A 15337-nucleotide genomic window follows, 5' to 3' on the forward strand; every position below is an offset into this window, starting at 1 on the left:
AGAAAAATCTAATGCTAGTGGGGAGAACGAATTAGAATTGGAGCATCCACAGCCTTCTCTTCTTGTTGGATCCAGCACTATCTCTCCTCATTTGGAGCTATCAAATTCAGCAGATGAGAGCCTTGATTTGACCTTAACGCATGGCTGAGTTCCAAAGTATGCGAGATTCAAGAACATGGAAACACTGAAACTTTGTCCTCCGTTTTGGAAGAGTGTGGCTTCCAAAGAGCTCAGGGTTGGGGCACTGAGTTGGAAGGCTTAGAAAAGGAGTCCCCAGAAAGACGTCATTATGGATTAAGGAGAGATAATGGGAAGTAAGGCTAGGGATACAGTCATATGGGAAACATCCTTCTGAAGGCTCAGCCCTTCCTCACTTAGTGTGACTATAGGTAACAGGTGTGAGACTAAGTGACAACTTGGGGCATCTTACATGAAGGCTCTGCAAAGTTTACTTGACCTTTCATTCATTCATCAACCTTGTGCTCAGCCCCAGCTACGGGTCAAACACTGCATGGTGGCAGTACAACCAGTCATGGTTCTTGGCATCGTAGGGCTAATGTTTTGGTGACGGGAAGAAAGAATAAACGAATTTGTGAGTAAATAAGAGAATTACAAATTGCGATAAGTTCTAGGAAGGAAATAAGGCAAATGATGGCTTTAGATAAGGTGCCTGTGGAGAGCTTCATTGAAGAGGAGTCATTTGGGTGGAAAACTGAGAGGTCAGAAGGAGCCAGTGTACAAAGGACTGGGGACAGAGGGAGAGGAGGCAGGATAGTGAGGGCAGAATTCTTCTGAAATTCGGAGCAGTAATTCTCAACCTTGGCTGCCCTTTGGAATCTCTTGAGAGAACTTAGAATTTACTGAGGCCTGGTTCCCGTCTCCAAGAGACTGTGATCTCACTGGTCTGGGGTTGGTCCTGGGAATTTGTATATTTTAAAACCTAGCGCCCACCCCGGTGATTCTAAAGTGCAGCCAGGTTTGCAAAACCCTGGCTTAGAGGAAGAGAAAGGAGCAGGTATGGCTGGAACCTAGTGAGGGGGGAGAAAAGAGACAAGAAGAGGTAAAAAAAAGGGGGCAGACTGTAGATCATTCAGGGCCTTGGAGGTTGTTATAAGGAGTTTGATTTTAGACAGTCAAATAAATTTATTCGTTTCTACTGTAGCAGTGTGTGTGTGTGTGTGTGTGTGTGTGTGTGTTGACTGGGGAAGACTGAAAACCAGGAAATACATGAGAGGGGTCAGTATCTACTCCCTGACTGTCCTGCCAAAGTCGTCAGAAGAGAGGAAGATGAAGGGATGACAGCTGTCTCAGCCCCCAGAGGGATGAAAGCCAGGTTGCTGCCGCTGAGGCAACTCCTAAAGCTTAAATGACAGACTGGATTTCTTGATATCTCCCCGATGAATATACCGGCAAAAAGTGGAGGGGCAAGTTACCAAGAGATTATTGAGGATTACTGTAGGGGAGGGATGGGAATTTATTCTCCAGGACTCAGAATGAATAGGGACCTGGGGTGATGCCATCCCATCCAGGTGCCTCAGAGTCCCTCGCTACCTGAGAATGGTCCATGGACCAGTGACACCAGCATCCCATGGAGCTTGTTGGACAGACACCCCAGGACTGCTGACTCCAAAGCTGCATTCTGACAGGATCTCCATGTAATTCACGTGCATTTAGAAGCTTGGGAAATGCTGCTTTAGCTGTTTCCTGTCAAGGCTCAGCTCAGCCCACCCAGGGCAAAAATTCAAATCCAGCTGCCACTCTTCCCTTACTTATTCCAGGTCTGGCTACTTCCTTCCATCTCCGTGATTTCTCTTTCCTGCCACTGGTGAAGGCCCATCCTCTCTCTCCCCTCTGTGTTCCTCTTCCCCAAATTGTAGTTACCTTCTCTCACCTGCTTACCTACTGTCTCTGCTTCCATCTCCAACTAATTGTCTCTGTCTTTCTTTTTGTGAGTACAGATAGAGGACTTGGCAAAGCCCTTCCACACGCACTATTTAGCTGATCCCACAGCAGCTTCGCTTCTCTCCAGTTTACAGATGAGGCCACTGAGGCTGAGGGAGATTAGACCACTTGCTCAAGGTCACACAGTAGCAAGTAGGGGCCCCGGACTGAAGCAAGATCTGTCAGATTCTAAAGCCTATGCTCTTAATAATGAAGAAACACAGCTCTCTGCATGAACAATTTTATTGATTTTCCTATAGGATATGCTCATTCCTTCTTCTGAACCTCTGCATAGCATTCTGTACCTGTGGCAGAAGAATATTTATGAGATATTCACCGTTGGTTCTCCCCTGATTTCTCTTCTGTCCTATACCTTACTTCTCACAATTAAAGAGAAAGAGAAGGAGAGGCTTAGTATTGCATTTAATACCTCAGGCTGGCAAACAGAAATAACCTGCTGGTTCTGGCTTTTGCGTTCAAAAAGCCTGAACTTTCTGGGGAGAGAGGATTTAGAAGACAGGCTATATTTGCAGGATCTAAGAAGCAGGAGAGGATGGTTGATGCACTGTGCCTTGCCCTGGGCTGGGATAAGGAGAGGAGCCGTGTGAGAGAGGATGACATAGCTCAAAGGCAACCCCTGTGCCTGGATTCTCAATAGAGCATCCGTTTGGAGAACCAGAGACCTCAGAGAGGTCTGGGGGTCCATCTTGGAAGTTGGGACCAGAAGCAGCCTTTTCACGATCCCATTGCTCCTTGGTGCAGAGTAATAACAAAGAGAGAGCCACGGGTGTGAAGAGGAGTGCGAGGTTTCCCAGCAGCAGCCTCCATGGACCAACAACTGAGGGTAGGGCCGGATGATGGATGAACCAGGAGATACTTGCCCACCTGGTGAAGAAACTCAAGAAGCCAGTTGCCCCAGACTCTGAGTCCATGACGTCCAGAACTTAGAACAAGATTAAGCTTCCGCCACTTGGCAAGAATGGAAACACAAAAGAGAAAATTAGTTGAGTTGGTAAGAAAATGATTCTGTTTCTTTGCAACTGAGTTTGAGGACAGAGAGTTGTGCCCACCTCCAGCCGCTCCAGAGGCGGGCGCTGTCTTTCCCTGGCCCCGTGTCCTGCCCAGCTCCGGGATCGGATCTGCAGCTTCTGCAAGCCCTGCCCCCTGGGCCCAAGGTCTTTGGAAAACAGCTCAGGGTCTCCCCAGAGCCCTCCTCTCTTCCTCGATCCAGGGCATTGCACAGATCTCCCTGCTTCCCTAGGGAAGGCGGGGCCTCCCTCGGTGCTCCTGCATAATTGGGACGATGCGCAGGAAAATTAAAAAGGTCATTAATCACCGTGGAGTCCAAGGCAGCTCTCCGGGACCTATTCTTCATGATGATTAATGGGAGGCATCTCCTCCCCACTCCTCGATTCATTTTCCTGCCACCGTTCACTCACTTTCCTTTGCTGTGTCCTCTTCGTCCCCGTCTGACAGAACAGGGGTTTCTGGAGACCACCAACTCAGGGTCAGGTCTTTCCTGGCTGTCTTCATTGCCACCAGACCTGGAGTGGACCCAGGGCGAGCCCCCCGATCAGACGCACAGCTGACAGCCCTGGGCAGGTCACTTCATGTGGGGGAGCCTCAGCTGCTTCATCAAGAAAATGCGGGCGCACATAACAATTGACTTGCAGGTTTGTGAAGATGAAACGGGAAGATGCACATAGCAGTGCCAGATATGCTCTCTGAACAAGAGTGAGGCTGCCTAACGTGTTAATGTCTCGCTCCCTCTTTTATTGTTATTTTTATTGCTCTGATGAGTATTGCTGTCCTTCAGTGCTCTTGCAGTCCTTAATCACTAGGAAGGACTGAGGGCAGATCCAAGGGATCTCACTGCTCTGTGATGAGGATGATGATGAGATTTCCTGGGTGCTATAGTACCAACAACTTTACATGGACTATTTCACTCAAGCACGTCAACAGCCCTGAGAGGCACACATTATTAGGCCCATTTTACGCATAAGAAAACATGTTCAGAGAGGGAGAGTAACCAGCTCAAAGTCACACAGCTAATAAACAGCAGAGGAGGAACTTACACCCAATTCCATTTGATGCCAGAGCCTGTGTTCTTCTGAGAACCAGACACACCAGCTGTCCTTCCTCAGGAGCTGCGTGCTTCTTCCTTGTCTCTTCTTTTCCCAGCCTCCAGATGGGGCTGCCCTTTCCCCGCAGGACTAGCCAAGTTCAGGTCATGCTCGAATAGCCTCTTCTTCTCCTTTTGTTTTGCCAATTAAACTCCCACTCGGCTTGCTGCTGCTTAAGGTAAGCAGTTCCTTCTGCCCACTGCTGCACTGAGCCCAGGGTCTCGCTCTGACCAGCCCCCAGTCAAGAGACACTTGATTTTCCTGAAGAAAACTATATCCTGGGGCAGTCAAGTGAATGTATAAGGAAAGAGCAGATCCTGTCAAGTTAAAGCATGGCGAAGGACTTTTCTGAGGCTGGCAGAAATGAAGCAATGTTACCCTGTCAAATACAAAACCTTGGAGAGGGGTGGAAAACATTGGAAGACCAAGAAGGAATCATGGTTCTGTTGTTGACTTGCTGGGTGAACTTGGGCAAGTCATTCTCCTCTAGGGTGGGTTCCTTAGCACAATTACAGGGTGAAAGTAGATCCTGAAAGTTTAAAGGTGGAGCTAAGATGCTGGGATGGGGGGAGAATTTGCACAAGAGGAAAAGTGTTAGAGGAGAGAAGACTTGAGAGGGAAGGGGCCAATGCTTTGGCCTCCCCTGGCCTTCTGCAAGACACCCATTGTGAGAGACCAGATCTCAGGCAGCGTGGATGTCTCAGGGAGAACTCAGGGGACTTAGTGGGGAGCTGTGTGACAGTAGGAAGGAAGATGAAAATATAATGATAACCATGAAAGTATCAGTGATGGTATTAAAGGTGTTGGGGAACATTTATTAAGCAACAATTATGTGCCATTGTTTACCATAACCCTATGAAACAGCTACCAACTAGCATCTTCGTGTCACAGAGGAGAAACCTGGGGTGCAGAGGGGTTGGGTCATTTACGCAAGAACATGTAGGGAGCGACTGGCAAAGCCGGGTCTTGAACCCTTGTCTTTTCAACTCTAGAGTCAGAGCTCTTAGTGCCCACTCTTGGCTGAAATTCACCACAGTGTCATGTGGATCTGGTATCCGGTGGCCCAGGGAGTCCTGGGTACCTGGGTGCATAGAGGCTTTCTCCATATCCACAGCTGCTGCCTCAGTTTGCCTGCTTAGAAAACCAGCCCACCTGAGTACCTGGGACCAGCTACATAATATTATGGGGCTCAGTGAAAAATGAGAATACAGGGCCCTTTGTTTAAAAATCATTAAACTTTTTTTTTTTTTTTTGCGGTACGCGGCCCTCTCATTGCTGTGGCCTCTCCCGTTGCAGAGCACAGGCTCCGGATGCGCAGACTCAGCGGCCACGGCTCACAGGCCCAGCTGCTCCGCAGCACGTAGGATCCTCCCGGACCGGGGCACAAACCCGCGACCCCTGCATCGGCAGGCGGACTCCCAACCACTGCGCCACCAGGGAAGCCCTAAAGATCATTAAACATTTTAAAGTAGCAACAGCAGAGCACTTAACTGAGCGTGAGGTCCTTCTGCGCTCAGGGCCCTGTGTGACACTTACCTGGCCCCAGCACCCATTCCCAACACACTCTTCCCAAAGGCAGGGCTCTGTCCCCTGTACCCTTGGTTACTCTCTGGCTCTTCCTCAGAATGGAAAGTTTAGATCCCTCCCTCCCTTAATGGTCCCTGCACCTCTGTCCTGGGCTGGTTTCCATGAACTCATCTTGGTGTTTGCCAGATGCCAAGTAAGGGCTGTCAAATGTCTGCTGCTCCATAGGCCACTGGAATAAATTACTCTCCCTTCATGCCTGTGACTGTCCATTCCTAACCCAGAAGAAATGTTCCAGAATATAAGCAAGTGCTAAAGGCCTTCTCTAATTAGCTGGCTGGTGGTTAACGGGGGATTTCACCGGGCAGAGGCTTCTGGTGGTTGGTGCGTAATTACCATGGAAACATTCACGCCACCCTCAGTGCTTCGCTCAGCCTTTTTCCCCAGGGAGTAGACATTGCTTGGCAAAAGCTGCATCTGGGCTATTGACATTGTCTGTGAGAGAAATAAATGGACAATTAGAAGCAAAACAGGTTGAGAAGCAAGGCTTGTTGGAGCAAAGTTTTACCTGCATCCATCCTGGGGCCTAATTGATGCTGTAGTCCCTGCATGAGAGGAAATCATTGGAAGGTGATGGATTCAGTTTGGATGGCTCCTGTTTTAAGCTCAAGGACAGGGAAAAATGCCTAATTAGGAGCCAGACTTTCCTGTCTTTTAGAGGCAGCTGCTGGGTTGGCCAGGAGATACAAAGACTTTTATTTCTTTTTCCATTTTTACACACAAATATTTATTGATTCTCTCCATCAGTGGAGTGAAGCCCCACTATCACTGTGTAAGTGGGATCAAAAAAAAATTTAATCTTGTAAAATGCAGAATCATTTTCTTGTGAAGGTTATTGAATGAGAACAGGGGTTGGATGAAGTGTGAGAGCTGGGTTAGTCAGGTTGGGCTAGGCTCTGCTGAAGTAACAAATAAACCCTAACATTTCAGTTGGCTTAACACAATAAAGGTCATTGAGTGGGTCATGCCAAGTTCAGCTGTGGCCAGGCAGCTTTTTATATCACGGTTCCTATGCCACCCGAACACACGGACTTCAAGTTGCTGCAGGAGGAGAAGAGAAGGGTGGAGGAAGTACCACACAGGTTCTTAAAGGCCATGGGGCAGAAGAGACACATCTTGTTTTTCCTTGCAGTCCATTGGCTACATCGCTCAAACCCAATGACATGCGAGGCTGGGAAATACAGGGAGACCATGGAATTTTGGTAGCACCAAATAAACATGCCACCATATTGCATTGAAAGAACTAGTCAAAAATGCAAGCCCTTTTGGAGAATGTGAATAGGGAGACCAACAGCTCCTGGATCCATACCACCTTCTTTTACCTGGCTCTGCTTCCAAGGGTCACACTAAATGTCATACCAAAGAGTGAAGACAGTATCCTCCTTCCTGGAAAGCCTTTTCCCACTGCCTGGGCTGTTGTTTGCTGGTTTTCCACCTACACCCTGGGAACCAGGACTGTGTCCAATGCACTGCCACCCAGGCTCTCTTGCTTCTGCATCCAAAGGCCAAAAAGAGAGAGCTAGAACAGGAAGGAGAGCTCGGACTGGCCAGTTCTAGAGGGGACAGCACCCAAAAGGTTGAGAGAAAAGGGAAGGTATCTAGAAAGGCCTCACAAAGGAGGGCACATCACACCAGAATTTTGAAGAGTGAAGGATGCATTCACTCATTCATTTATTCATTCATCATTCATTCACTTATTCATCCATTCATTCACTGACTGGTGCCTGCAGGGACTAAATGAGACCACCTTTGCTCCCTAGGGATATAGGCTCGAGCAAGCAGTGGGCACAAAGCAGAATTAAGATGCAGTAAATGTCTTCAGAGATGCATAAAGGACTGCGCAGACTCTGGAGAAGGAAAAAGGAAATTCTCTGTGAACCAGAGGTATCCAGGAAGGCCTGTGGTGGAAGGGAAATTTGACTTGTATCTTGGAAAATGGATATTAGTATTAATTTATGTTAGTGTTAACTTCAGGGTTGTATTAGAGATATTTTATTGCACAAGGCATACACATTTGTGGTTAAAAATGTAGAAGACAACAGGTAAGTAAACTAAACAAAAGAAAATTAGCCAACAACTATTAATATTTTGACATCTATCTGCCATCTACCTACCTATCTATCTATAAAGTATGGCCATTCTATGGATATTCTTTTATGATCTACTTTTTATTTTATAATATAATCAATTCTGTATTAATAAATGCAGATGCACATTATCATTTTAAACAGGTGAATCATATTCTGTTGTAGGAATATACCTTCCTTTCTTTAATCAATCGTCTATTGTTGGATATTTACATGGCTTGAGATTTTTTGTCATTATAAATGCAGTTGTGATTAAGATCTTTGTAAATGAATCTTTGTGCAGTGGTTTGCTTAGGAAAAAATTGAGTGTGTTTTCAGTCGGTAGGGATTTGAGGCTTGACATGAAGGATATTCTTGGCAGAAGACTCAGAGAAGACAGGCATAGAATCGGGAGCGCACAAGCAGATAACAGGAGCCACAATGCACAGTTAACTGCAAGCCTACGGTGTGCCAGCCACTGTGCTATAAGCCTTCACATACACCACCCTGTGCAGTCTTCATAAGAACCATTTGAGGAGTATTGGGCTATTCCCATCTTACCGATGAGGAAACTGAAACACAGAGAGGTTAAGTTACCTGCTCAGGGTCACACAGTAAATAACTGAGTTAAGAGTAGACATCAGTTCGTGAGACCCCAAAGCTCAGGCTCAGTTCACTTAGTAAGTGGTAATCAAGGTTATCACGCTGGTCAGTTAGTAATAATGGCTCTGTTTTTGCCTTCACACCATTACTTAGGTAGACATGTGAAAAAAAATGGCACGAAGGCTCTCGTGTCTTCAGGCGGGCACAGGCGCCAGTGAGGACTAACAAGCCTTCATTGCTTTCTCATCAGGATGGGTGATGTCAGCAAAACTTCTTGCTTGGAAATATATTGTTTTGAACTTGGCAACCTGTAAGCTGGGTTGCCATGGTTACCAGAGGTCCCTGGGGAAAGATGAACATAAAGGGCGGGCTTGAAACACAGTCAAGTCCTTCCCCTCCAGCCTCACTCTTAGCTGGTGATAGTCTTTGACAGACCCTCACGTGCTCAGGGAACCCCACACCACCATATTCATGCACAACCAGGTTGAATACTCCAGTCTTTTCAGCATGTAATAGCTGTTAATATTTATGGGACGCAGTGGGGAAGCACTTCATGTGGATAATCTTCTTTAATCTTCCCCAAACCATACACGATATGTGCTGCTGTTATTGCTATCTTACAGGTGAAGCCACAGAGACACAGAGAAGTTAAAAGACTCGCTCGGATGTCACACAGCTAGCAAATGGCAGTCTGGCTCCAGAGCAAGTGCTCATAAATAGCTCATCCTGCGGCTTCCCTGGTGGCGCAGTGGTTGAGAGTCCGCCTGCCGATCCAGGGGACACGGGTTCGTGCCCCGGTCCGGGAGGATCCCGTGTGCCGCGGAGCGGCTGGGCCCGTGAGCCATGGCCGCTGGGCCTGCGCGTCCGGGGCCTGTGCTCCGCAGCGGGAGAGGCCACGACAGTGAGAGGCCCGCGGACCGCAAAAAAACAAAAAAAAAATAGCTCATCCTTGCTAGAGCCAAGATCTTTAGGAAGTCACAGCAAACAACATCTCCAGGCGTCTTGTTGGTACCTAGCTTCTAAAAATTGCTGAAGGGAATATGGGTTCTTAGAAAGGCCGTAAAAGGTTTTAGGCAAGAAAGATACAGGGCATTAGCAGGGCTGTCCTAAAACAACTAGATAAATAGAAGCAACAAAAGGAAGTCCAAATTCAAATGTTCCCAGGCATCCAAGCAATTAGGCATAAGGTCATCGTGAAAATCCCAGCAGGTAACACAGTATGGCAAGGAGTTCTAAAGATCAATGTTTACTCTACTTCAATAAAATTAAATTAAATTAATAAAAATAAAAACCACTCTGACCCTGATGCCCAAGCTCTTGGCATCAGGCTGCATGTCCACATCTCTAGACTTACCTGTCTCCTCCCCAACGATGCCCCATTTGTACCATTCTTGTTTTTGTTCTTCTCAGAGCTCCAAAGTGTTAAGAGAATTTGCAACTGTTTCATAGAACAGAAGAGGCCACAGAGCATACGATGTTAATTGGGCTTGTTTTGTGGGGAGGAACGCCTGTCTTGGTGTCAGGACACCATGTAAAAATGTGTTTTTATTCCACATAAATTAGCCTGTGTGTTCACCCCATGCTAGTGAAGGCCTGGTGGCCGAACGGGACTTGGCATTAACTCTGCCCACGAAGATCACTCATTAGTATAAGCAGGGTCCCTGTCTGCATTTTCTTTTGTCTCTTTTCCCAGACCAGAGCAGAACACAGGGTCTAATTGGGAGGCAGATTGCAGAGCAGATGTGAGTGAGCTTTCTCTTCCCAAATACTTCTCTTTAGCCTTTCTACACTAGCAGAGGAATAATCCAGGACAGGGTCAGGCTGCAGTGAAAGTAGGATGTAGACTCATAGTGCCTGCAAGCCAGAGACTTAGAAAAGTGTATTCATGGAACCTTGGAAACTCAATTCAGAGAATCTTAATAATGGAGAGCTGTTTTAATCATAGATGCTCAGAATTACAGTCTTAGAGTTTTACATTCTTAGAATTGTGGAAATAAAGATGCAGCCAGACATCAGGATCACAATTGCCCTCCGCGAGCCTGCATTTCAGCTAGGTTGGACTTTCCCCATTTCCTCAAATGGGCTTTTGTTTCCCTCCTCCTGCCAGCCCGACTCCCTTTGTCTGACTAGTGCATGATCATCATTCATGTCCCAGCTGAGATATCACTCCCTCTTGGGGGCCTTTCTCTCCATCTGCACTACGACAGGCCCCTATGAGAGGAAAATGAAAGCAAGTCCCTCACCTTCCCTCATCATTCTCTTCTCCCCTGAATTGACTTAATGCTTCCCCAAGAGCTCCCCCACTTCAGTAGTCTGCAAAGTCTTTCAACGGAGGGGTTTTAGCTCTTTCATTCACCCCCAGATCCCCAGTGCCAGGCACATGCCTGAGCCAGAGAAGATACTCAGTAATATCACTGTTGAATGAATGACTGCATAAATGATCTTGGATTCTCTAGCTCTCAGGACTGGAAGGAACTTCAGTGTTAACCTTACTCACCTCCTTTCCCCAAGTCCTCTGCAGAATCCCGGACCAATAGTTGTTCTGCCTCTTCTTGAACTCCTGCAGAGAAGGGGAGCTCACCATCTCCAGGCAGGCACAGCGATCCTTCCATCGTAGACAGGCTCATATTACGTACCCTGTGACGTTACCTCCCTACCCCGGATGTAACTCCTGGCACGACCTAGCACAGAGAAGAGCAGACTTGCAGTCCCAAAGAGCTCAATGGCAAGAATGATTCCGCAAAGGCTTATAACAGATGCCTCACACTGGCAAACTGGTGACGTAAGAGTTGTATTTGACATAGAGTCTGACTTTCTAGTTCCATGATTTCAAAAAGCTAAACTTCTTTGAAAGTATAATACAGATACAGAAAAGGGCACATATCACGAGGGTACAGCTCAGTGGACTCGCATAAAGTGAGCTCAATTGTGCAACCAGCCCAGAGGAAGAAACAGGACAGGACCAGTGCCTACTGCCCCCTGTGGTCACTCTCTGCAAGATCCTGCTCTCTTGGCTTCATGTTGATGGAATCCTGCGGATGTATTCTGTTGACTATTCAACGTTCTAAGATTTGGAAGAATCCACACTGAAATCTGGCAACACTGCATCCCCAGTTCCCTATGGCAGCTGTGGCTGGGTCTGAATGACAGCTGTGCAACCGGTCCCAGGTCTCACCACTCCCATCCCGGGTGCATCTGACATGCTTCCCTTTGCTTGCCCCTGTAGGCATTCAATATTTTCCAGTTATTGCCCAATTTTTCCCTAGATGTTGGCACCTCTAGTAGCTACATTATTTCATATGCGGAAGGCTTGTGGTGGAGCAGAGCAACGTTTTTGCTTTGGAAATAGATAGACATGAGTTGGAATCCTGATTTGTTACTAACTGGAGGGTCTACATAGCATAAGGCTTCAGAACATGGGCTCTAGTGCCAGATAGCTGGGTTCAGGTGGGTTTCAGTATGATCTTGGGCAAGTTATTTCACCTCTCCCTGCCTCTGTTTCATCTGTTAAGTGGACAAAACAATGGTCCCTACTTCACAATGTTGATATGAGGGATACATGAGTTCATGCTTGTAAAGCACTTTGAACAGTGAGTCCTGGCACATGAGACACGTTTGTTAAACAGTTAAATAGATACCCTTAAGTATGTTATGTCGCTCTTCAGGAACTCAGTTCAGTTACCTCATCTATAAAATGGGAGAAGTAATGCCAGCTACCCAGGTTTGTTGCTAGAATTCAATGAGAGACCCCATATTCAGGGGCTCCCACAGGTAGATGTCAAATGAATTTATTTGTTCTCCTTCCACCAAGAGGTACCCATTTGACTTTGGTTTCCATATGAACAATAAACAGAACTATTCAGGACTTGGCTTTGTTTTGGTCTTGGTGGTCCTATGGCCACCTTACCATCTTCCCCTTCTGCCAATGCCCAGCCCTGGAATGGGGCTTAACAGCTTGAGTCTCTGCTTCTCTGGCTTTCTCCCCTTAAATATTCATGGCCATACATGGCCTTTATTGTCACAGCTTATTTATTAATATGTTTGAAGCTGAAGCTGGACATTTTTTTTCTGTCTTATTCATAGTTCATTTTTACATACACATTCTTTTTTTTAATATTCTTTTCTCTTTCTGACTTACTTAGCATGATAATCCTAGTTGCATGCATGTTGCTGCGAATGGCATTATTTTGTTCTTTTTTATGGCTGAGTAGTATTCCATTGCATATATGTACCACATCCATTCATCTGTGCATGGACATTTAGGTTGTTTCCATGTCTTGGCTACTGTGAATAGAGCTGCTATGAACATATGGGTGCATGTATCTTTTTGAATTACTGTTTTGTGTGGATATATGCCCAGGAGTGGGATTGCTGGATCACATGGAAAACAGTATGGAGGCTCCTCAGAAAGCTAAAAGTAGAATTACCATAGTTCATTTTTATAAGGCAAATCCTCAAACTTAAAATGTCCGTCTCTCTAAGGTTTCCATTTCAGGAGTTATTTTTCACGTTGTTCAGCGTTTTGACATGAAAGACCTGTTTTCAAGAGGAATCAAGCTGCTCTGAATGACATGTTATTCATTCATTAGTTCATTCACTCATTCGTTCATTCATAAAACATACCTTAAGCACCATGCTTGTTTTTTGGGGGGATAAAGTCTTTATTGATAAATAGGTTAAATAGAATAAATAGAACGGTGGCTTGTTAGGGAATAAAAATGCAAGCAGAATCTCAGTCTTTCTCCACCCTGGCCTCTAGTTCTTGGCTTCTGCTTCTTACTGGACACTTTGGACAGTGAGGCCTTGCTGGGCAAGCCAGGCCTTCTTGGGCCCTTGGGGGTCTCTATCTTCCTGGCCAGTGACACAAGCATCATCTTGGACCCACTGCCCTTAGGAGGAGCAGTAGCCTTGACTCTTGGCCTCCTCAGCTGCTTGGACAGTGACCTCTTTAAGGACCTTGGCTTCCCTCTTTTTTTGTTTGGGGAAGCAGCTCCATTCTTGCCCTTGGTGACTGTGAGTTTTGAACTCTGACTGTCAGCTTTTGTTTTCCTGTGGACCTTGGCATCTCAGCAGCTCCTTCTGCCTTTGACCTTTGACTTCCTCCCTGGTTCGTTGGCACTGGGAGAGGCCTGTGTAGCCTTGACCGGCCGTGGGGAGGCCTTCCTGGCCTGGCCCAGTTTTCCCTCTTGGTCTTTGGTCTGGCTACCTTTCCTGGGGGTCTTCTCCTTAGGTACTCCCGGTTTGGAGGGAGGCGCCCTCACCTCTGCTGGCTTCTTGAGTCCTCTTTTCACCTCACTGGGTTGGGAAAGTCCTTCTTTGCCTCACTTGGTTTCTTGGGGCCCTTCTCCTCAGCCTTACTGGATTTCCTGGGAGCTGTCATGGTGGACGTCTTCTTGGGCTGAATTTTCCTTTTATTCTTGGGAACTAATTTGAAGCTGCTGGTGGCCCCCTTGGCCTTGGAGTTGATGGGCCTGAGGAAGAGGCCAAGGCCTGCTTCAGCATGTACTTGAACTGAATGACTTCCACTGTCGGATGCTTCAGCAAGATGTAAACCCTGATGGTTGCACCGAGGTGCCCTGGCACTGCAGCCATGCACAGCACCGGAAACTAGCGGTGTGGCATTTGGTCTCCATTATGGCTCAGGCCTGGCTTTTCAGACCTAGACCATAAGGATGATTCTACCATGGAGGTCGAGGAGGTCGAGGAGGTCAAGGTGTCACTGGAGGCAAAGTTCCTGGGAGCCACTGCACAGGCAGATGTAGGTGGCCAACCCCCTCCCCCAGGCATCATCATATTGTTTTTAAGGAGCTAAAAAACCCAAATCCTTAGCATCTGAGTGGCACTGCTTCCATTAATCTTCACAACAATACTTTGAGTGCATTGATAATCATAATACCGATTATTGGCTAAGGGTGTACTCTATGCTATGCATGGTACTGGGCATTTCATGCACAAACCATTCATCTCCCCAACAATACATCAAGGAAGGTGCAATCACCCCCTTTTACAGATGAGGAAACTGAGGCTATTACAAGGTTGCTCAGTGAAGCAGTGAGCTCTCACGTCTCTATGGGCTAAATCCAAGATTACTGCTCTTTACACTTTAACTTTTCATCTTAGTCAGCAAGGACTTGGTTACCGAGGGCAGAGAACGAAGATTCCTATATCTAAACCAGCTGGGGCTTTATTGGGCCTGGGTTTGGGGCTCTTAATTTTTTAAAAGCATTTTATTAAGATGTCGTTTATATATTGTAAAATTCACCCGCTTAAAGTGAGTGATTTAATGTGCTTCAGTATATTCACAGGGTCGTGCAACCATCATAGTAATAGAAGTTTAGGATATTTTCATTCCCTCTAAAAGATACCTTATACCTATTAGCAGTCAATGCCCACTCTGCATCTACCCTGCCCTCCATCCAGCCCTAAGCAACCTTTAATCTAGTTTCTGTGTCTATAAATGTGCCTATTCCGGAAATGTCATATAAATGGAATCATACAAAGTATTAATCTTTTATGATTGGCTTCTTTCACTTATCCTAATATTTTCAAGAGTTATCAATTTTGTTGCATGTGTTAATACTTCATTTCTTTTTATTGACAAATAATTTCCAATTGTATGGATATACCAAATTTTATTTACCCATTAATCAGTTGAGGGACATTTTGGTTGTTTCTGTATTTTGACTATTATGAATAATGCTGTTTAGAACATTAGCACACAAATCTTTGTGTGTTTCATTTCTCTTAGGTATATACCTAGGGCTAGAATTGCTAGGTCATATGGTAACTGTATGTTTAACTTGTTAAGGGACTGCTAGATTATTCCAAAGCACCACACCATTTTACCTGCAATGTGTGTGGGTTCCAATATCTGAATCCTTGCTAACATTTGTTATTGTCCATCTTTTTTGTTACAGTCACCCTAGTGCGTGTGAAGTGGTATTTCATTGTGGTTTTGAATTGCATTTTTCTTTTTTCTCTTTTTTTTCTTTTTTTGGCTGCAGTGGCATGTGGGATCTT

At 46.1% G+C, this 15337-nt stretch overlaps 1 pseudogene; it reads right to left on the minus strand.

Annotated features, from left to right (window-relative positions):
* Window positions 1-12896: 12896 nt before the first annotated feature.
* Window positions 12897-14840, minus strand: LOC111182299 (histone H1.8 pseudogene; annotated as a pseudogene).
* Window positions 14841-15337: the final 497 nt, after the last annotated feature.

The sequence above is a fragment of the Delphinapterus leucas genome, chromosome 15 (genome assembly GCF_059928025.1).
Source record: "Delphinapterus leucas isolate spDelLeu-1000000601 "Yukka" chromosome 15, BTC_Dleu_Yukka2, whole genome shotgun sequence".
Classification (NCBI taxonomy): domain Eukaryota; kingdom Metazoa; phylum Chordata; class Mammalia; order Artiodactyla; family Monodontidae; genus Delphinapterus; species Delphinapterus leucas.